Raw genomic sequence first — 23060 nt, forward strand, 5'->3', positions numbered from 1 at the left:
TTAGATTAAGATATTAAAATTGTGATGACTACGTTTATAGTTGTTAAAGTTATGCTTGTATTTGTGTGTTACTTTTTTTTTACCAATAGAAAATTAGTCAATACTAAATTACTTCTTTTTATACAGTATTTTTAGTATTTCCTACTTTTTTAAAGATATATAAATACTTTTTAGTATCAACTAAGGATCTAACTGACAAATATCTTTTATTAATACTGGGTATCACAAACGCTAGTTAATACATTGTTTGTGTTTTTTTAAGTCATGCAGTCACACAGTTTTAGACAATTAACTCAAAAATTAGTACTTGGATGACAAATAAAGATGCAAGCAAACCTTGTTTTATTAAAATAAATGTAATAATTGTCCAAATTGGGGTGTGTTTTTAAAAGCACAACTGAGAAAATGGCGTACAAAATATGAAAGATGACATATCGGATTTCTGATGGCATATGTTTGCTAATAGGTTTTAATTTTCAAAAAAAAAAAAAATCATAATAATACAAATACAAATTGTTTACGGGATACTAATAGATATTTTTTTCTAAAATGTACTTCAGGGGACCCTATTCTATTCCAATCTCTAATTATAAATTATCATTAATAGTTATCATTTCATTTTTGAATCGGGAATATCTTAATATGAAGTAACTACTTGTGTTTTTATTCATGAATGACAGAGAGTAACATGGAGGATTTGTTGGTAAATTAAATATGTAAATCTTTGTTTGACCCGGAGTAGAATTGAAAATCTCATAGGTACTTACATAGTTGATCTACTAATGAGACATCATGACAACTAAGCTGCTCCCTTGTAAAATATTATTATAATTTTAAAAAATTAATAAAAAACATGGACTAATCCCAACATTTAATAATCTTAACATCAAGCCCTAATTTGCATTATCCCTTTTAAAAACTAACATTTACTACATTTCATTGTAGACATGTATAAAATAAGAAAGTATATATAAATTTGTAAACTACCTAAATAGTTATCCAGTTAGTATATTTGGTTTTATTTTATCAATCCATATTTATTGAGCAAAGTTTATCTGTATGTTGGTAGATGAACCATTTTTTCGATTGTAACTAGCGTGTACATATAACTAAATATTAGCTCGTCCTATTACTTTTTTTTTAAATAAATATGGTCATTTATAAGCAAGGTTGTAAGCCCTATGTATTTTTAGTATGAAAGTTTTTTTGAAGTTATAACTAGAACAATATTCTACAAATTTTTGAAAACTGTTATCATTGTTCTTTTATTCTTGAGGAGAGAAAATAAAAGTTAGGAAGAGTATCCAATGATCTTAAATAAAATAAAAGTTTTAAACCATAAAAAAAATTTCCTGAGTATCTTAACTCATCTCACAAATTTGAATACAAGCCAGTAATGGAATAAAACATGTCAATAAAATATTGGGCTCTATTTACATATATATATAAGGTAAAAAATAATTTGTGATTTTCTTATTTCTTAATTTTTGTTTTAATGTTCATACACCAAATGTAATTAGAAAAATGATTTGACTAAACTTAGGAATTGTTTAGAAAATAATAATTTTTGAAATTTAACTATGATACTTTTTTTTTATGTTCGTGACTTCATTCACTCATTTTTAAGCTAGGTATGTAATATTTTGACTATTTTCTCCTTGCTTATAAATGATGTCAATTAAAATAAGTGACATATAACGTTAATGATAAGATAATATTGAAGTTGTAAACAAAACGTATCATATTTAAGCTTAGAATGGCCTGCTTTTCTAAGCCATTACTCTGTTTTATCAAATCATATATATATAAATAGGGTTGGGTAGCAAAATGTAGACTGTTAATTGATAATAACTTTCTCATTAATCGTACAAGGTTTAGAAATTATGTTTTGAAATTCTTATTCAGTCACCATTGTCCATAAACAAACTATAATAAATATCTTTATATCATGAGTGAGCAAAAAGCAGGGCACTTCAAATGTCATAGATGCTGAAATTGAGATGGCGAAGATTATGGACATTGTGGAAATCTCCAAGAGCCTGGAAGATGAAAAATAATGGAAAATACCTTTCCAAGAAGCAGTAAGTAGAAGGAACAATTTAAAAAATGATCCGGAATTTTTGTTCAGCTTGGAGAAATAAATATTCATCCAATTTCTACCATTTTTTAAAGAAGACGATTATTTATTTACATAAACTGTTATTATAACTTTATATATATATATATATATACATAAAAACACTGATTAATTACAATTTATTATAATAGTTATTTGAAATTTCAAAGTTTAATAGATTTGTATATTTTACTCTTACAATGATTTTGTCTCTATATATCAAATTCACATAAATTTTTTATTCAGACATGATATTTGCTTTATTAAAAGAGAACATAGATTATTAACCATAAGATTCTTTAATTTATATTTAAATAAATACTGGAGAAAATAAAATATTTTCATTAAATCGCTAAAATCTTTCAAATAGATCATAGATCCAAGTTAAAAATATGTTTCATTGTCAATTTCTTTTAACAAATTATTTTTACTAATCCTGTGGTAGTGCTGCAAATTGGCAAAAAAAGAATGAAAAATTTATAGATTCCATTTGAAAGCCTATATCAGGGCCAATATAAGTATCTTATCAAATAAGGTTCTAAACTAAATATAGGTAAAATTCTTATGTACTTTTGCCCATTCCTAAAATTTGAATACAAAGCCTATAACTGACTCAAATATATCATTTCATATTGAGCTGTTGAGTATGAATTGGGATTTTCTCTTTTTCCTAATTTTAGTTCAAGATTGTTTTTATGTTCACGCACTACACGTTCTAATATCCATTTCTTCTAATAAATCACTTGTAGCACAAACAAATACATAAATATGGGGAAGTTTACCTACAAAAAAATATAAAGTAGTTGAAACCCATAATCTTGTTTGATATTATAAGATCTAAATAAGATTCATATTTTTTTTAATTATTCGGCTTTCGTAATATATGAAGAAATTACTTGGAGTTAAAATATACATATTATTATTCCAATGAGAAAATGTTATAAACATATTTAGATATAACCAAATATTAAGATTATTTTATGGTTTTTTTTTAATAAATATATTATTGGATATTTAGATATAAATATATAGTGTATGTAAAAAAGAAATATATACAACCAACATCTTAATTTTAAAGGGAGTTTGGTAGTATAAGGCAAACGTCTTTTGAATATAAAACACAACTATATAATTCATCTACTAAAGAAAAATATTGGGTAGGAATGTTCTTAGTTTGATTAAACAGTTTAGACTATTCAACGCTAACCCTAATCATTTTTTTACATTAACTAAGCTAATTGAATTGATTAAATGATTTGATAAAAACAATTCACGATAAAGAACAAGAAAATAGCTGCCTTTTAGAATGATTAACTCGTTTATATAGTGACCGTTTTTTCTTTTTCAACAATTATTTTTCTCCGTATCTTCTCTACTGTATCCCTTTTTGTAAACAGCAGAAATATAAATCAAGCTTGTCCCAACTTGTCATCGATATATACTTCTTATTCTATGGTCTACAATTGCACGTTCTATTATGTTTTTAATCTCCTATTTATGTGTAAGTAGAAAAAAACTCTTCTTGGAATTGGGCTTATATTATGAGAACTTGTGACTCGACTTGATCTCTCAAGCAAACACACGTGACTCCACATGGAATCAAAATTTGTTTTTCATTAAATTCAAGAAAAGTCGTAATACTATAGATTCTGTAAAATAATTACAAAGGTCAACATAGAATTTTTATCAGAAATAACTTGAAATAAATCTTAAAGCATTTTAAATGTTGATTTCAAATCATTCTTTATATTTCTTCTAGCACATACAGTTTTTAAGATAAAGCTGGGTTTTTTCCCCTATAATTTTGCTTATTTATTTGTGTTAAATCAATAAATTAGATAAATATTCCTTATATTGAAGTGATATTTGTTTTAGTAAAAAATGGATCTACAAGTCTCAAAATTTGTACACATGTCTTCCTGTTATTCTTGTAAAATATAGTATTTATATTTAAAAAAAAAGTAACAATGCCGTTTTGTTTTCAGGCTTACCATTTGTGAACTTACTTCTATGAATATAGCAACCAATATTTATTCTGAAAGTACTTCATATCTAAAGAAGAATATAAATGGATATTATCTAGATTATTTTGTGCATAATTTGAAAAAAAAAGTGAGAATAAATAAATTTTTCATGGATGTACTTGATATTTAAACTAGTATAAATAGCGATATGGAAAAATCTACATCTACATATTTCCAGTCTCTTTAGTGGATCCCTAAATATTATTTATAGCACCTCTCCACATAAAACTTGGTTTAATGAAGAATTTTGTAAAAAAAATGGGTCAAGTCAATTCTGAAGGGTTTTCATTATTTTTCAAAAAAAACAAAATTCAAACGGTTAGTGCAGCAAAATTGTAGGAGATAATTTTTGTTGGAACACAAATAAGGGATATTGTGATTGCCACTGAATTTTAAAAGGCCGTAAGTTTACTGGGATTGAAGATTTGACTGGATTTCAAATGGATATGTGACAATTTTCTTGGAAACAACAAGCCGCCTCCTTATAAAGATGGAGTCAAGAATTTGTTTGATGCTTACAAAAAACTTGAGTCCCGAATGTCGTTGAAAATTAACTTCCTGCATTCCAACTAAGATGTATTCTCCTAAAATATTGGTGAAATGGGTGACCAACAAGGAGAGTGATTTCATCAAGATATTCGCACGATGAATAATCGTTACCAAGGATTTTGGATTAAAAACATAATGGCGGATCATTGTTGGATGCTGTATGGTGACAATCCAGACAAAATATACAAAGGGAAGACAAATTCATAACGTTTCTAATATATAATCTTCACTTATATGTACATTGTTGTTTTGTGTTCCCAAAATTATTCTCTTTGAATAAAGTTTGATTTACGTCATACAACAATCTCAAAAAATTGATAAAATTTCAAGTCACTGTATTTCAAAAACTCTTCGTGCTAAAAAAAAATCAGAATTGAAATTATTGCAAAAAATGTGTTTAAAATTTTTTTATGAAATTCGCGATAAAAAAATAATTAAGTTTTGTTAAACTATGTTATGGACTTGAAATAAGCTAAAAAGAAATAGGAGTTATCAAAATAAGTTCAATGTAAATATTCAAGGTTTCAAACTAAGTACAATATAAATATTGTAGGACTTGAAGTAGATTTGATAAGTGTTCAAGGACATGGACTTTTAAGCATAGACTAGATACTGCATTTGGACCTGCAGTATAATGACTTTTTTGCTTATTTATTAAATACTCTCTTAAGACATCATATAGGTTATTTTATCCCTCATCGATGAAAAGTAGACAAAAAGCAAACCAACCAACTTATAATTTGATGAATTTTATACAAGAGCTATTAAAATAAGATCTACAAAGTTAATCAAATTTTAGCGATTAAATATCATCAGTTCATAGAAAATATAAAAAGAATTTAAACCCTCTCTGGCTCATATTTATTTTGAGGCGACATTATCAACTTTTATTATTGATCATTTTAACTTTTGTAAGTGTGATTGAGTAAGTAAGTATTTTATAAGATTTTTCTCCCGAGCTTATATATATATATTAGCGGGACATCAACACAAAAATAAACTAAAGTTATTTTTCCTTAAATTGAATCACAAAAGGGCTTTATGAAACGAATAAAAGCAGAAGACATTCCAAGATTGATCCAAGACGCTATTGATACAGATAAGGCGAATGGGAAGGACTTTTTAGTCATGCTGGTGGACTTTCAGATGTATCAAGATTATTATTTTATTTTTTTGGCTGTGACTCCATCTCCCATAAATATATACTGTTGCAGCTAAAAAGATTTGGGTTCTCCCTGAAAGTGATTCATATGGTAGCAGCGATATTAAGATACTCTTCTTCTAAACTTAGCTCTTTGTGTGAGGAAGATTATTTCGAGATAACTCGGGGATGCAAGCAAGAAAATCCTTTGTCTCCAACCCTTTTCCGTATAGTATTGGACTATTTACATGAAACTTTACGTTCTATCTCTAAAGATGAAATGACAACAATGGCTCTATTTTACGCGGATGACTTAACTGTTTACTACACAGGATCTTTGAAGGAAATCACATAGTATATGAGAACGGTGTTTGGGTCCCTACAAGCATTTTCAGAGCCCTCGAGTATAGTGATCAACACCAGTAAGACGGAAGTTTTATCTACACTGGAAGAACCATTGTAGAGATGTATTCCGTTTGTGAAATTCTTATGACATATATTCGTTATATAAATCAACTCTTCTTCGAGTTTTTTCCTAAGCTGGCCGTAGGCAAACCATTTAACTTCAACCCCAAGTTGAACACTAGAGATGAATTCTTCAAGGCATCCGGACTTTCAGCAATATACAATTGTGGAGACGATCTTTTTACATTTTAATAGAATAAAGAAATAATTAAGCCGTATTATACAAGGATTTATAGCCCTCCATCCCGCTCTACATGGCTTTAGAAACCATAGCTATTTCAAGTGCCTGCAAGAAAGCCATCGAAATCCAAATTGTGGGCTCTCTGGCTGATTTGGTTCGAACACGCATCCTTCAATTAGGCTGTCAACCGTCGGAAGATGTTCTGAAAAACTCAATAAAAACATTTTGCAACCCTTGCATAGACTTAAAAGAAAAGTGGTTCCGCTGCAGGATGGTTATTTCTACCCTTTCTATAAATAAATCGGGAGTCGAAGAAACAGAGGGAGACTGCACATTTTGTAAGTCCGGTTTGAGACTTCAAGACATCTGTTTTGGGATTGTCCAATTGTGGTTAACATTGTGCACATGACTTCTGAGTTTCTGAGGAAATACTAAAATTCATAAATAAAGATTGGGGATGGGTTGGTAATGTCACCAACTAAACATAGATTTCACTTCAAAATAGAAATGCTTAATAGCAAAGTTGCTCTAATTCTCTACGCTGCAAGAAGTAAGAGCTCTTGCATACCTACTAGTCTGGATAAACCCCTTTTAAGATCCTAGGAAGTGCAGGAGAGGTTTGATTGGAATGGATTTGTCTTATAGTTTTGTTTTTTAGTTTAAATATTTAGCAGGTTTTCGTTAAGATGTTATTATCTTTTTTCATTTACCGAGGCTCTTTCGTTTGCATTTTTTTTTTCTTTTTGTTTGCTTAAACAATGAACAAAGAATAATTTTCACTAGAGTTAGATCAATTAATTCATTTAATTTGCAAATTTTTGGAGCCATAGACTTTATAATTATCCCTACAACAGTTTATTTTACTTCAGAGAGATAGTGGAATCATTCTTGTACCAATTGATTTGAAATAGTTTAAATATATACTCAGAAATATCGTAATTCATTCTTGTGAATGCCTGTTTTACTATAATTGTCAGAACAAACTCAAATATCTTCTTCTTTTTTTTTTGCTTTTTATTTGTTAAAAATTAATTTAGAATGTTTATTAAATCAATTTTGAAATGTCAAAATCTGTTTTTCAGAAACAATTGAATATTTTTTATTGGTTAAAGACAAGTAGATTCATTTTTTATACCGTCAGTTTCCAAATAGAGATGCTTTATTAAATTCTTTTTTATGTGTTGAAACAATAATAACATTAATTAGTTTTGATAAAACTATTAAACTTTTATTAAATCATTTGTGTATAACTTAACATTTGTTAGAATTCCAACTAAGTTTTTGACTTTTATGGTTCATAATTTATAGACAACATACATAACTTTTATAATTATTGCATCAATTTTGTTGTTTATAGTAGTTGAAATAAAGTTTTCTTTGTTGAGATGATAATTAAAAATAGGTATCTACTACTTTAGTTAAATTTTCATAAGTTTTTGATGGGAAATTACTCTCTCATAAAATGTGATGAATCGTTTCTGACGTTTTTTGATTAAAAAAATATGTACCGTACTCTTTTTTATAGAACTGAGGTTTAATTTCAAGAATCCCAGAAAGTATGATATGAGGTGTACCAACATAAAACCAATCTCAAACAAAAATGAAGAGAAGTAGAAAATCCCAATTAATTTTCTAATTCATATTTACATAAAGCCTAATATTTCAACAACATAAATGAGTCAATAATAGTTTTTTATTGAAATTGGGGGGATGAGTTAAGATACCTAAGAATTTAAGCTATAGCTTATAGCTTTTATTTGACTTAAGAAACTTATACCTGTTTGAAATGGGTTTTCAAATAAAAGTTATCTTTCTCTCATTGTAAGATTTTTTTTCTTTTTGTTATTTTATGTACAATTTTCAACGGCTTTAAAAGAGTAATAATTTTTTTATTGAAATTGACAATAATTCGAAAAATATTGCTCTCAAATTTGAGAAAAATTAATGTATCTTGCTTTTATGTTGACAGATCACATTTAGTTAAATCATATTTATTTTTCAAATATACACAGCTAGCAAATAGGAGTAATTAAAAAAAGGTTCCCTCTTAATAGAAATCGAGGCCCATGTATTTTATATGAATAAAAAACATTTTTATTAGTAAAATACATTAGATCCAATTAATCAAAGATTGTTTATTTTTAAACTAATGCTGATTAATTGAATATGCATACTTAAGACTCAAAAAGCGTATAATGTATGTCTATTTACCCATACATACATGTTCAATAAACATGATTCTAATTAAATAATACCACATATAAGAAAGTATACAATTATATACCTTCTAGATAAACCCAAACATAGATACGCTATATTTATTATTATTCAGTAGAGTTTTCGCTATTTCGTAAAGTTGACCAAATTCAAAATTATTGTGGATCTCAAGATGTGTTTAGGTGTTTTTAATTACCCCCATTTTTTTTTCTGAGCCATCAAAAGCTGTTACCCTCCATCTGATCAAAGTTTCAGTGTACCGGAAGTACTTCAAAATGAAGTCAAATTAAGAAAAAGAAAAAACATTATTACTATTAAGAAATAAGGAAAGAAAAAAATACTTTATTATTTTTTTGAATTTGTTAGTTTTTTTTTTTATATTATGTAATCGGTTTTGTAAGTTAAAACTCAGGAAGTAACGATTGACGCCATACAAATATGGATTTTATATTTATTCAGCAATATATATCATTAAATTTTTTCGAGAACAAGATACAAATGGAAATAAAAATACATATTTTTTAAATCTTTGAATATTCAGTACATTCATTCATGAAATCAGACTTTTGAAAGTTTATATTCAATTTTAATCTCTTGAGGGATTTGTAACAATTACATTTTTGTGTCTTTTCTCTAGGATTTCATTGTTGTTGAGCAGGTGAACTTCTGGGCCTGAGTCAAGTTAAATTTCTCCGCCGCTACTTCCCTGATAATCAAGAAACTCTCCTTACATCCCAAAATACACCCCGACTCTCAGGTTGTAAATGAGGAGTCTTTGGCCAAAATACAGTTTAAAGTCTACCGCTGCCATGTTTATAGGCACCAAGGAACCCTTCCAATATTCTATAATACACCCCAGTTCACGGGTTGTGCAGATGAACTATTTGGTTGGAGGCAAGCTAAATTTCTCCACTTCCCCTTTCCTGAGAATCAAAGAACCCTCCTAATATCCCGAAATACATCCCAGCTCTCAGGTTGTACAGGTGAAATGCTGGGCCAAAATACAGTTTAAAATCTACTGCCACCATGTTTCTAGATACCCAGAAACCCTTGTAATATTCTATAACCCATCCCACGGGTTGTACAGGTGACTGCTGGGTCCTAGGTAAGTTAAATTTCTACGCTACTCCTTCCTGAGCTTCAAAGAACTCTTCTAATATCCTAAAATACACTCCATACACTCCAAATCTCAGGTTGTGCAGATGAAGTACTGGGCCACAAGGCAGTTTAAACTGCACTGCCCCGTATTTCTAGTTACCAGAACCGTTTTTGGAGTCTTAAGAACCTACATGAAAAATTTAAGGAAAATCCATTCATTATTTTGCCCGTGATTGAAGTAAAAACACATACACAAAGCCATTCACATTTAATAAATAGATTACTTTTCTAAGTTATGAGAAAAAAAATCTGAAATATTTCCGTTAAGAAAAAGAAAACATACTTGTGAATTTAAGACCCTAGTCTTATAATTTTATAAAATATCTTATTAAAATAACCGATATTCAAAATATCTTCAAAAACTGAGAAAACACAAATGAAATTTAACAAAAGTATTCGCAACACATACAGTTGGTGCAGCAATTGTTTTTTAGTGCAATCAGTTATGTAAATGTAATATATGTTGTCTCGGATGTGGTACTATCTGAACGTTTCTAAACTTGTATGATGATTGTACTCTACCAGCTGGCCGGTTTTGGACAATTTTTTATCATGTTTTAAGAAGCTCAAAAAACATTTTTTAGGGATTTAAATAGGTCTTATATCATGCCACATCGGCCATAAAGATTTTTTTAAATGCCAATTTGGATGACTTTGGATAATTTTTCAACAAAAAGTACACATGGATCATGCGATTGAATATCAGAAAAGACATTTAACGAAATGTTAGTATCTTTGAAAATATATGTATATATATATTATTATGTAAAAATCAAAATTTTGAAGAACAGTAAAGACGAAGAGAAAAAGGTAGGTTAGCGGACGGTAGAACTGAAATATATTTTCACATCTATCAGTGTTGTTTTCTGTGAAATTTACTGATTTTTTTTGTAGAAAAAGTATGAACTGTTCCGAAATATTACATACTAACATCAAATTCATATATTATGATAATTTTTCAAATACCAATTTGAAAATCAGAATGATCTACTTTTTATATATTTTCTTAGACTTTAATCAATATAATCATAAATAAAACATATCTGATAACACATTAATAGCCGTTGTTTGTCTCACATTAAATTCCGATGGGGATGACTAGTATAGCTTTGTTGTATCTACATCAAACTACTCGTCGAAACAGGATGACTTCAAAATATAAAATTAATGAAACATCATTCATTGGCGATCCTCTTTCATATTCTGCTCTACACTGTGACAGTAAAATTGGCGAGTCTAACAAGTCAACCGGAACAGTACAATGACTATTCACGTATAGCAACATTCGATGCAGTACCAGATCGATGATAACATGCATTACATTTACAAAATTAATTGCATGAATATAACAATTGCTGCAACAACCGCACGTATTTAGAACACTTTTGTTGAAATTCAGTTTGTGTTTTAGTTGGTTTTTCCAAGTTGTTAACCCTATTTTGATCTTAAATTATTTTATTACGAAATTTTATAAAATTATAAGGCTAAAGTCATAAATTTATTTCGAATAGGTTTAAACTCTACTTATTACGCAGTAACCAGAGATTATTTCAAGTAAATAAACAAATAAAATGATGTAAAATAGTCTAAAGACCGTAAATAGGGTTATAAATAAGAATGGAATCAGATGTAAAATCGAGATCTGCAATTTATATTAGAATCGGCATCAGAAATTTTTTGAAATCATCCCATGATAATTACAAATGTAATTCATACTTTTATTTAATACATAGAAAAGAGGGAAAAAGTATACTTTTTTATTTCTTATAAAAGCTACAAAGAAATAGCTTTTTATATTTTTTCGTCTAGGGGGATTCATTAATTATTTTTTATTTTCTACATTTTTTCTATAGAAATTTCAATCAAAATAGTCAGGATTTTGTATCAAACATATTTATTTTAGTAAAAAAGTATAAAGTCCTTTTTTATATCTTAATTTACCATTGCATTTTTCAACCATGTTTAAAAAATAAAATACCACAAATCAGAATAACATCATACTTTTTTCAATAATTCAACAGTAAAAAAAAGTTGCTCTTTAGTGAGACTAAAGTCTAAAACTAGTTTTAAAGGGAACCCCAAGTTATATCTAAACTTAGATTTTTACAAGTACCTACAAGGTTAAATTAAAGAAGAGGATGCCAATTATTTTCATAAAAAGTATAATTAATCAGATTTTTCCATATTAAAGTAAAATATTATAATATAATCCGAAGATAAAAGATTATTCTTGTATAATCCAAAAGTAGTTAAGTAGACTCGTATTATGTAGTTTATGAATGTAAGTAGTTTTCTTACAGAAATATATAATAATGAATAATTTCTAAACTTATCATTATTCATTCATAACACAAACCCCAATACCGCAAATCCTAGGATTATTTAAATTGTTCTCTATAAAACCTTGATTAATTAAAATAAAGAACCAATTTTCCATAACTTTAAAAATATTTGTTTTATTGTGTTCTTTAATATTTTTTAACAAGGACGCTTTTTCTTTAATATATATTATTAGGTTATTGTTAATATCATATCTAATAGGGAAATTAAGGAAACTTTTCGAGTTTGAGGTATACATAAATTCAACATTGATACTGTCAAAGCAAAAAGTTGATTCTAAAATGTAAATTTTTGTGTTTTTTGATATAAAATTAAATACAACAGTATATATTGTAAAGTAGTAACCATTCTAAGCAATGATATTGGTTTGGAACTATCCTCTAGAAAGGTTCCATTAAATACATAAGTTTTCATAAATTAAACTTTGAAATATTCATAAAAATAGCAAAGGGTTACCTAATGTATAAAAATTATCTATGTGAGAAGTCAATTTTTATTTTTGTCAAAAAAATTGTCAAATCAAAATTCGTTTTTTTTTTTTTTTGCAATAATGTTTTGCAAAAATAGATAATAGGACTAATTGGCATTCTAAAAAGCAACACAATCGTACCAGTATTTTTCTGTACTTACAATAGTAAAAATTGTTATGGAGAATAATGTTCTCGAAAAAATAAGCCGCGTTAACTGTTACATTTTTACAAATATTGAAAAAAAAAATAAAATAAAATATTCTGAAAAATTGAAAATACTATAAATTATCATGAGAGTTTAAAAGTGTATGTATATAATGGACTGTTTTGTGGCATTTCGTTCTAAAATTGAAAATTTATACGCAAATAAATCTCCAAACTAATTTCTACAATTTTAATTTATTTATGAATCCAATATTTAATTGGAAGTTCTTTTTTTTTTTGCACCTGAAAAAAAACTAAGTTGCAATTTTCACAAATTTCTTAATTGCACGTAACTTTTTTAACTTTTAGTAAATTTATAAAACGCAATTATTTGTCCCTATCTAGTCTCCTTGAGCTAAAAAAAAACAACTTTTTTTTGTTTTAGGTATAGAATAAGCCTCCCTGATATGACCCTCCCGGAAAAATCACAACCCTGTCTAAACCATGTAAAATTTCAGCCTCTTAGGTTCAAGAGTGTGGGGACCTATAAAGGATACACCCAGAGCATCTATTTTATTTATAAATATATAAATGGTTTATGTATTTTCTATTTGTTTCTTTGCAGGTGAACTGATGGGAGTGTGTAAGTGACATTTTCTCGAATTGTACGTAAGCTAGACAGATCAGGTTTGGTTTGGTTTTGTAATTAATGGATTATGTTTTAATGTATCGAAATATGAATTAATTTCAAATACTGAACCTTCATTGATTATTAAATTAGTATGTGTTCAGATTTCGATGGACTGTCAAATATGTCAAAAAAAAAAAAAAAAAAAACACGAATGGAAATCATAGTAAAACTTGATATTAACACACCTTCGAACTACTTATTTCCTAATACACTAATCAAGTCTAAAATAAAGATTATATGATAACACAGGGGAACAAATAGAGGGGCAAAATTTCCAACAATGAAATTAAGCAGAAAATATAATTTATCCTTGAGTGCAAAATCCAAAACGCATCTTATCTTTTCTCTGGGTTGTCAGGTTTCAGAAATATTTGTGATTATAGTAATTCGAGACTATTTATTCTCTTTTTTTTAAATATATGACAGAATTATTATTTTATAATATGAGCTATAATATTTCTTATCACTGTAAAGGAGGAATAAGTTATAATGGTCTCAAGAAGAGTGTCGTTTTTCATCATTTTTAACCTGACAAATGGAAATATGTCGAGTTCAGAAGAGGATACAGAATCAATAAAAATATTTTTATAATCATAAAATACCTTTTTACATCAGTTTTATTAATCGTACTTCAATTTGGGGATTGTCTTGATTATGAAAAATGTCTCTGAACGATAATAGTCTCGAATTACTATAACCTCAAATATTTCTGAAACTTGACAACCCAGAGAAAAAATGAGATAAGTTTGGATTTTGCACTCAAGGGTAAACTATATTCTCTGCTGAATTTCATTGGTGAAAATTTGGTGTTCTCCTCTGTAATACAACACTTCCTTGGATAATATCAATAATTATTTTATAAGATTTTTTTCAAATATATTAGTACAGAACCAGTGGTTGAACGAACCCTACACATCCCTGCCAAAATAAAAAACGACCTAGGGGTTATTCATATGTAAATATATTTGTAGGCGCAATAGAGGATATTGTTTCATAATTATTTATTTCGGTGACCCTGGTAAGGAAGAGATATAATTCGTGTCTTTAAAGACTGATATACGAAAAGTGTAGAAACTATTTTTTTCAAGTATTAATCATAATACATAATCCGAAATTCAATTAGTTAAGATGTAAAAATGTATAAAAATTGAATGTAACTTTCTAAAAACTTTAGTAGAAAGTATATTTACTTATCAACTGTATAAAGAATTATAATTCAGCCTTTTTCCCGCACAGACTTTGTTTCCCTGCGTAATTTAAAAGAGCTTACAACAAAATGAAAAAGTTCATCATATACCTGATTTAGTACTTAAGTTATGCCAAAAAAAGATTTGCCTGAAATAAAGTGATATAAAACAATGTATCCTTAATTAAGAATACTTTTGTTAATGATCGAAAGATGTTCATATATATTATTTAGTAGAACCCACACAAATAGACTTCGATAGCAAAAAAAAACAACTATTAGTTTTAAAAAATCTGAAGCTGTGAACGTTTCAATAACTTTATATATTCGGCTAATTGCAATCGATATACTAAAATAAGAAATACAGTAGGAAAATATATTTAATTATCTAATAATAAATATATATAGCAATGATTATAGTTTGAGCTAGTATAAATATATGTAAATACTCAATAAAACATTTAACTTAATAAATCAATCATTAAAAATGTTTTTGATGATAATTAGTAATCCATATAAAAATATCAATACTAAAGAGAGAATGAGATATCTTACATTGGTATGATAATAAATATAATTATTATTATATCACTACAGATCCCCTGTTTTATCTTTATTTTACATGGACACCCTTCTTTATATTTAAAGAAACTGACTAAGACGGCTGGAAAGATTGAAGTGGCAGATCAAATTGTTCGTAAAAAAATTGGTAACTTTTGTCCTTGAAAGATTTATCTGGTTTTATTTATGTCTTTGGAAGGTGTTCCATACTAGTCGTGGACTTTTTGAGCTTTTATTAGTCTAAAATTGACTGTGAAATAATAATGATAGTTATATTAGTGAATGACATTCCAACTTTAAATCTCATGTTGTGAAGATATTCTTATCTTATTCATTTATCAAAGTTCGACAACTCTACATATTTATCGATTTCTTGTACTTATCAACCACTAAAAAGGGTGTTTTAGTTCGGAAGGGTTTTGAAACATTGTTTTTCATCAATCGTTAGGGTCCAAATCTTTTGATAAAGAAATTGACTTCATATGAATGCCAATGATTCTTTCCAACTAACCGTAGCACTAGTATTCCTCGATTCCTTCCCAATACTTTGAAACCTACGTATTAAAGTTTGAACAATTGTGATTGGATGTGAACGGAATCAAAAATTTATTCTAAGAAAATATTACGAGTCCCAGCATGATCCTATGAATGATGATGATCCTTTTCTCTACTATTGTAGGATTAAATCCAGAGCTGAGCTTGAAGCAAGGGAGATTAAGTGATCCTTGAGAAGACAGGAAAGGCCCAGGGAAAATAGCTAATTGTTTACGTGTATTATAATTATGAAAAGAGGAAAGGAAGAGAAAAGAGGATCCTCATGTTGATGATTGTCGATTGATGAGAAGAATTAGGATTAGTGATAGACAATGAAGAAGAGGAAGAGTAATTATGGGATTTACTTCTATTTCCTAAGGTATGAATAATATCTGCGGATTTGAATTCCATTCCTACTCAATATTAAAGATTTATCATGATGTCATTTTGAATCCATGAATAATTCATATCCGTCTTCCTTCCATCACTCATCTCTATTGCCGACTACCAAGTTTTCCCTGTATAGCCCTACCCATCAAACTACTAACTACTTTAGAAACATAAACCGTATGACGTCAATAAATATTCATCTTTAAAGTGGGAATGAAGTTTCCAGGAAAGGAATTTACTGGGAATGAAATTATCGATCGCTATAATAATTACTTGGTTATTATGTTTTTAAGTATAATATAGCAGTGGGCATATGAACTATATCATGTGCCACAGAGAACTTCTATTTTAGTAATCTGTATAAAATAATCAAAAATTCAACTAGTAATGTATCGATCATCTATGGAATATTCAATAGTTTGATTATTCTAACACCAAGTACTGAAAAATCTTTCATTTCAAATTATTTATCTTATTTTCTGTTTGCAACTCTTACAATTTACTTATACAAGTAACAACTTGTACACAGCATATATATAAACTACGCTTATGTATGCACTTAAATTAATTAAGCCTTATATTTTGTAATGATAATCAAAAACACATAATCATTTGATAAATTTGCAATAGAGAAAACGGATTCTTGAAAATTTTACATGTTTATTATTATTACTTCTCATTATAGATTAAACTAATTTGTTTTAAATTCAACATGAAAATATTTAATTGTTTTTATATTGATTTAAATAATCATGGTTTATAAACTATTTAGAAAGGCAAATGCAAGCACTTGAATTATGCGTAATAATGTTTTTATATATATGTCTACTAGTGGCTAGATTTGTGCAATACTCTTCACTCTTCAAAAGACATTAAAAAAAAAACCAATAAAAGCACATAAAAAAATAAAATAGCTAAACAAAATAAGAAAGTTAAATTAAATCCGACAATGTTAAAAAAAAAAGAAGAGTAATTGTAAATATTATACAATAATTGCAAATCTAAATTAGAATGGGCACTCGATTTCTATAGAAAATTAACATTTATTTGTATTATTTAACTCCATTTCTTAAAAATTTATATTCAATAGTGTTTGTTTAACATTTTGTGTTACTTTGACCTCTAAAAATTTAATGGCATCCTACTATAAACATATGTACCCTTCCAACAGAGTATCCCCAATTCGAATTTTAACTTTTGCCTCAAAATTTATTGGCTTCTTACTGTTACCATATATAAACATACTACAAAGTCTCACTAAAATCAATGTGTAATTTTTTTTTGTAATCCCTCTTACAACAAATCAATAAATAAACCGAGCAAAAACATAATTAACTGCGTTGATGCTGTCAAAAAAAGAAATAGTATGCAATAAAACATAGTTATAAACCAAAGTAGGACACAAGAATTACTTCATTAGGAAGAAGATTCTAATTTTGAACAATATATTAAAAAAGCTGTCTCAGAAATTATTGCTATTGACAAGGGGTTGAATGATAGAATTATGAAAAATACCTTTGTATTATATAGGTTATTTACAAATTTCGGCCTTGGTGTATAAGTGGCCTCGCCGTTTAATATTTTATACACAATTTCTAAATGTTAAAATTATGTCCTTTTTCCAATATTAACAGAAAAGTGACTTACTAATTGTATAAAATATGACCTACCGTTATTCTTAAAAAAAAAAAAACTGAAAATCAAGAAGACATTTCCTCACAGTTGAAAGAATGTTTGAAGGAGAGGAGCTTAGCTGTAATGGGAATTCACTAAATTGGGTTTGATCAGTTGTGAGATGAAGGAAATAAGCACTAATCCCACTCTATATCTAGCAAGGATATATGTAGGCAAAAATTATTTCTATTTCCATGCTCACTTCTACTCTTAGTCCTACGCGAAATGAGACTTATAACTCCCCAACAAATTATTAGTGTTACTCTCTTTCTTTAATTAGCACACACTCTATTTACTACTTTATATTTAGATGTTCTCCTACAAGAAATAATTAATTACTAGTTTGGAAAATAAAAATAAAACTTTTTTCATTTTGCCCTCTAGTTACTATTCCAATATACATTATTTAATGCTAAGCGTATACCTATTTATTCATTAATTATCGTCATTATCTTTATCACTGTTCATAAATCAAAAATTTTCAATTAATTAAATATTAATTTTATTGTTGTAAAATTCTGAGTTTGTATTTTTAAATATGTTGATACTATGCGCTTAGAATCAAGCAAACTATATTATATTAATATTATGTTAAGAAACTTTCTGAAGATTATTTTATAGATAAGTTTTTGTAGATACGTATGAGGAAATTAATGGCATTGATGACGACTAAATTTCTAAAAAAAAAATTTAAGCCAATATCGCTGATCTTTTTAGATTAGCGCTTTCTTGAGATTTTTTCCTCAATGGTTATTGTTAATTGAAATTAAGAAAAAGTTGTTGTTGATGTTACGTTTAGGATAAAGTTTTATTATTCTGAAAAAGTGTAAATAGTTAAGTTACAAATATGTGTTAAAATAGTACATGTACTGTTTTAGAAAATAAAACAAGATACCAGTGAAATGAAAAAATGAAACTAATCAAAAAATACATTACATAAATTCCCAACTGAAGTTGAAATGATTAATAAATAAAAAAGAGTAATATCATGAAATTAGAGACCAGGTATTATAGTTGAAGTATCGGTTACATTGAAACTCACTAATTAAATTAGTATTATAATTATTTTTACTTAATAATAGTTATTGTATATATCTAGAGTTGCACAAAATTAATATTTTAGTATGATATTATATTAGCATTCCCAGTTATTTTCTCCAACGACTAATATCTTCATCTAAGACAATTAAATATTATTAATTTTGGATTTGAGGTATCCGTGCTTTTCATAAAGCCTTTCCTTATTTGTGACAATTCTTTTATTCTGATACTGTGATATTTTATTGTGATATTTGGCTATCGTTGAATCTCTGATAATGTAGTATTCCATTAAAAAGATCCCGATGAGTTTGCACAAATAGTGAATCAAGTGTGACCCTATATTTACATTAACAACACTCTTAAATATGTCAAGATGTTAAAACGTCGTCTTTTGCATCTTTCACATATCAGGAAAAATAGCAAGGTCCATTATAAAAGTAAAAAAACCCATAGAATGCTATAAACAACTATAATTTTGTTATTTATCCAATTAATTGCTCGATGTGATAAAGCTCAACTATTTAAAAGAAAATTGATAAAATATAAACAATTGAGGTTCATTAGTTTCACCTTATGATACGGTTTATTTATTTTGTGTTTTCACTGTAAAACTTTCCATAGAAATTATGAAGTAAAAGACGTCTTTGCATTCCATTCAATTGGCTCTGTTTCATTTTTGAGTGCAATAGTTTCTTTTTTATAGACAGGATTATACAACTGTTATTTACTTGATCTATGTCCTTGATTTTTGTTTCCAATTTGATTGGTTTTTTTGTTTAAAATTTCGGATATTTAATAGATTTTTTAAATTGATACAAAATAGAACAATTACTTTAAAGTTAGGTAAAATACCAGCTATTATAACCATGAATAACCGTTAAACAATTAACTGAATAATAATAATAGAGTATTTAGTACTCTTGATGGATTGTTTGGACGAATAAATATTCATGAAGACTGATTTTGGCACATTAACTATTCTATTAAGGAATATATATATTTATGGAATATTCTTATATCCTACAAACCTTTATTATGTTACATGGGTACAAAACATTTTCCAGAAATAATTAATTTGTATGAAAAGTGCTTTATCGTGCTTATATCTATGTATTAGTGTTGATTGTCATACAATTCTTAGAAATATGTACGGATGGGATTTTTGAAAACAGAATAAAGGTCCTTACGCACAATTTGGCACGCATTTCTTCTTCCTATTTTATTAACATTATTATCCTTATGTATTATCTTTTTTAGTTATGAAAATAATTTATGAATAAAAAGTATAATAATAATATAAAGGGAGAAATTATGCGTGCTTAGAGAGTGTGTAAGGACTTCAATGAACCCACCTTAATACAGTTAAGCAATTAAAAAAAGTAACGCTGTTGGTGCATATGCTCTTTTTTCTTTTTTGTCTATTCTTTAATGGATCATCATGTTGTTAATATCCCACATTGAAAAAAGATTAGTACCTTTCTGTAGTGTAAATTGTTTTAAAAATACATAAAAAAATAAATATTGAAATATAATTATACTATTTTCCCTGCATTATGTTATTTTAAATTTAAAAGTTTCTTATCTTTGTCGCAGTTATTTATTTTCTGTTTTTCCCCCTCCAAAACAAAGTCATAATAATAATCATAAACATACAATATGCAACTAATGTTAATAAATATCCTAATTAATTAATACCATAAGTATTGATCTTGTATTTTCCTAGCACTCTCCGAAAATGACATCCCAAGAAATAAGTATATAATACATCATTAAAAAAAGTATTTATAGTAAGGCACCAGTAACAATTGACGCAACACCTTATAAGACAATGTAATATAAAAATAATTCTTGATGTGTAAAATATGATAAGGTTTATTTCTCAAAAATATAAAGATATAACAAGCTAATTCTTGGCAGTTTGACATTGGAAGAATGGATAAGTTTTAAAAACAGAGCTGAAGCTGAAATAATGAAGGCACAAACAACAATTATAAGTAGAAGTAACAAGATTCTGACACAAATATAAAAGCTACTTAATACATTTCTTTGAAACCCTTCATTGCAGTGACATTACATTATGAAAAATATTGGCAAAAAACAAAAATTATGAATCAGTCATCTCCAAAAAAATAAGAAAGTAAACAACGTATATTAACTGTTTAATACAAGAACGACAGCGCTATAGAAGTGGTTCTTAAGTAATACATTTTTTTTACGTAAGGCTTAAAGAATATTATAAATATATTTTGAACCACTAATTTTAAGTGCTCACTAGAACGACGCAGGGGTGGTATACAAGACTTTTAGTATCAAAAATATGACCACACCAAAATTTAAAAACTATGTTGATCAACAAAAAATAAAAAAATGATGTTTGAGTCTGTTCTGACTAAAATACTTACAATACAAGATTTAACTTGATGCTAAACATCAAAAGAATTAGTTCCAATATGCCTGAGTATATGTTTGTGTTACGCTTTGCAACAACATATACTTTCGTTAAATAAAATAGAGAATCAAATCTTGTAAAATAATATTTATATTAAATAAAAAAAATGTTTAATGAAAATATAAACTATTTGTACTATATACAGATAGATAAAAATAATTTTCATAATACAGGAGGGAGTGGTTTCTTGCTACCTAAATAGATATTTTATTTTTTAAAGGTGTTATCACTCTTATTATTTTATTCTTTAAGCGAGAACATATCTCTATAAAATAGTAACTGGTGTGTGGAAGAGGAAGCATAACACTGAAGGATTTCTGGTTGAGTTATAGGTGTAGGTGTAAGTTCATGTTGAACTCGGAGTAGAATTGAGGATCGACATCTGAGTAATCCCTGTCTATATAATTGCTAGATACAAAGGTATTCATTTCATAGGAACTTGCAGTTAATTTAATGAAACATCATGAGAACTATGCTGCTCTTTTGCCAAACATTCCTCAAATTGTCAGTTTGGTCACGTTAATTTTTGCTATCATTTTTTATTATACTGGCTGATCATATTATTGTCAACTATGTACTTCTATATCTTTCATTTAAATATAACTCATAAATAAATACAATACTAATAAGTACTAACTCATGAGAAAGACAAATTCATTCTTTCAAATAGTAACGAACAAATCATTAATCCTGCACTAGTTTCTTAATAAATCCATAATGTCATATTCACTTGTATTTAGAGCATTCATATAAATCTGGGTTTCTTCTAACACTCAGCGAGTAACGTGGTTTCCTAGGTGACTGTTTAAGTTGTAGTACCTGATTTTAAAGGTAGTGCTGACATTTGTTCTGAATTGGGAAGCATTTTTTTTTTTAAATTGATAAATTTGTATATTTCAAATTCCGTCGTAAGTTTTTACTCTAAAAAAATTATATATGTAGAATTTCGAGAATTGTTCTAACAGCTTGGTTATGTTCCATAGTTCTTGTATAAAAATACTAGAGAATTTGTACCATACCAACCAGAATAACACGTCTAACTTCATTAAGCTTGCGACTTCTTCATTGGCATCAATAGTGATGTTAAATTTATAGGTTGTCCTCTATCAAGCACTTCGGCTAGTGACTTCCAATCTAAATATCGATGAGGTGGACATCTGTAGGTTACCCAAAATAAATTTAAAATAGGCTTAATTGGTATTTCTACTGAAATATTATTTTCCGTACTTTTTTTTACCACTCTTTCAGCTTCTCCATTAGATGCTGGGTCAAATGGCGGGGAAGAAATATGATTGAAACTTGTACTGAGACGATTTTAAAATAAAATCCCGATGCCGATTCTGATAAAAATTACCGATACTGAATCCCATTTTTGAATATTTTAAATAGTGTCCTTACCTAAGGCAATACGTATAACTTGACGATTTCCATTATTATAATACACATATTCGGAATATATTAAAAAAGTAGATAAAATATAGTTCCTCAGATTCCTGAACAATGGCTAATAAATAATTACTCTAACCACATATGAAAGGAAGAAGAATATTTCATTTTATATTAGCTATCAAAGTTAATTGAAGAAAATGCATCTTTTTTGTTGTGTGTGTGTGTGCATAAAAAATGCATCTTCTCTTTTTTTTTTCTTAAAAGAAAAATGGTGTTGATGCACAGAATACTAATAACACCATATTTAAGGAAAATGTTCAGTATTTGATAGTGATAGTAA

At 27.7% G+C, this 23060-nt stretch overlaps 1 protein-coding gene and 1 long non-coding RNA gene across 2 annotated transcripts in view; one reads left to right on the plus strand and one right to left on the minus strand.

Annotated features, from left to right (window-relative positions):
* Nucleotides 1–23060, minus strand: part of Syt7 (Synaptotagmin 7) — a 313580-nt gene that overhangs the window by 151813 nt on the left and 138707 nt on the right. The gene's annotated exons all lie outside the window — the stretch shown is intronic.
* Nucleotides 20591–21266, plus strand: LOC139905563 (uncharacterized). The gene is made up of 3 exons (XR_011780429.1): nucleotides 20591–20712; nucleotides 20776–20882; nucleotides 20948–21266. It is a non-coding gene; the product is annotated as an uncharacterized lncRNA (long non-coding RNA).

This window comes from Lepeophtheirus salmonis, chromosome 5 (genome assembly GCF_016086655.4).
Source record: "Lepeophtheirus salmonis chromosome 5, UVic_Lsal_1.4, whole genome shotgun sequence".
Classification (NCBI taxonomy): Eukaryota; Metazoa; Arthropoda; class Copepoda; order Siphonostomatoida; family Caligidae; genus Lepeophtheirus; species Lepeophtheirus salmonis.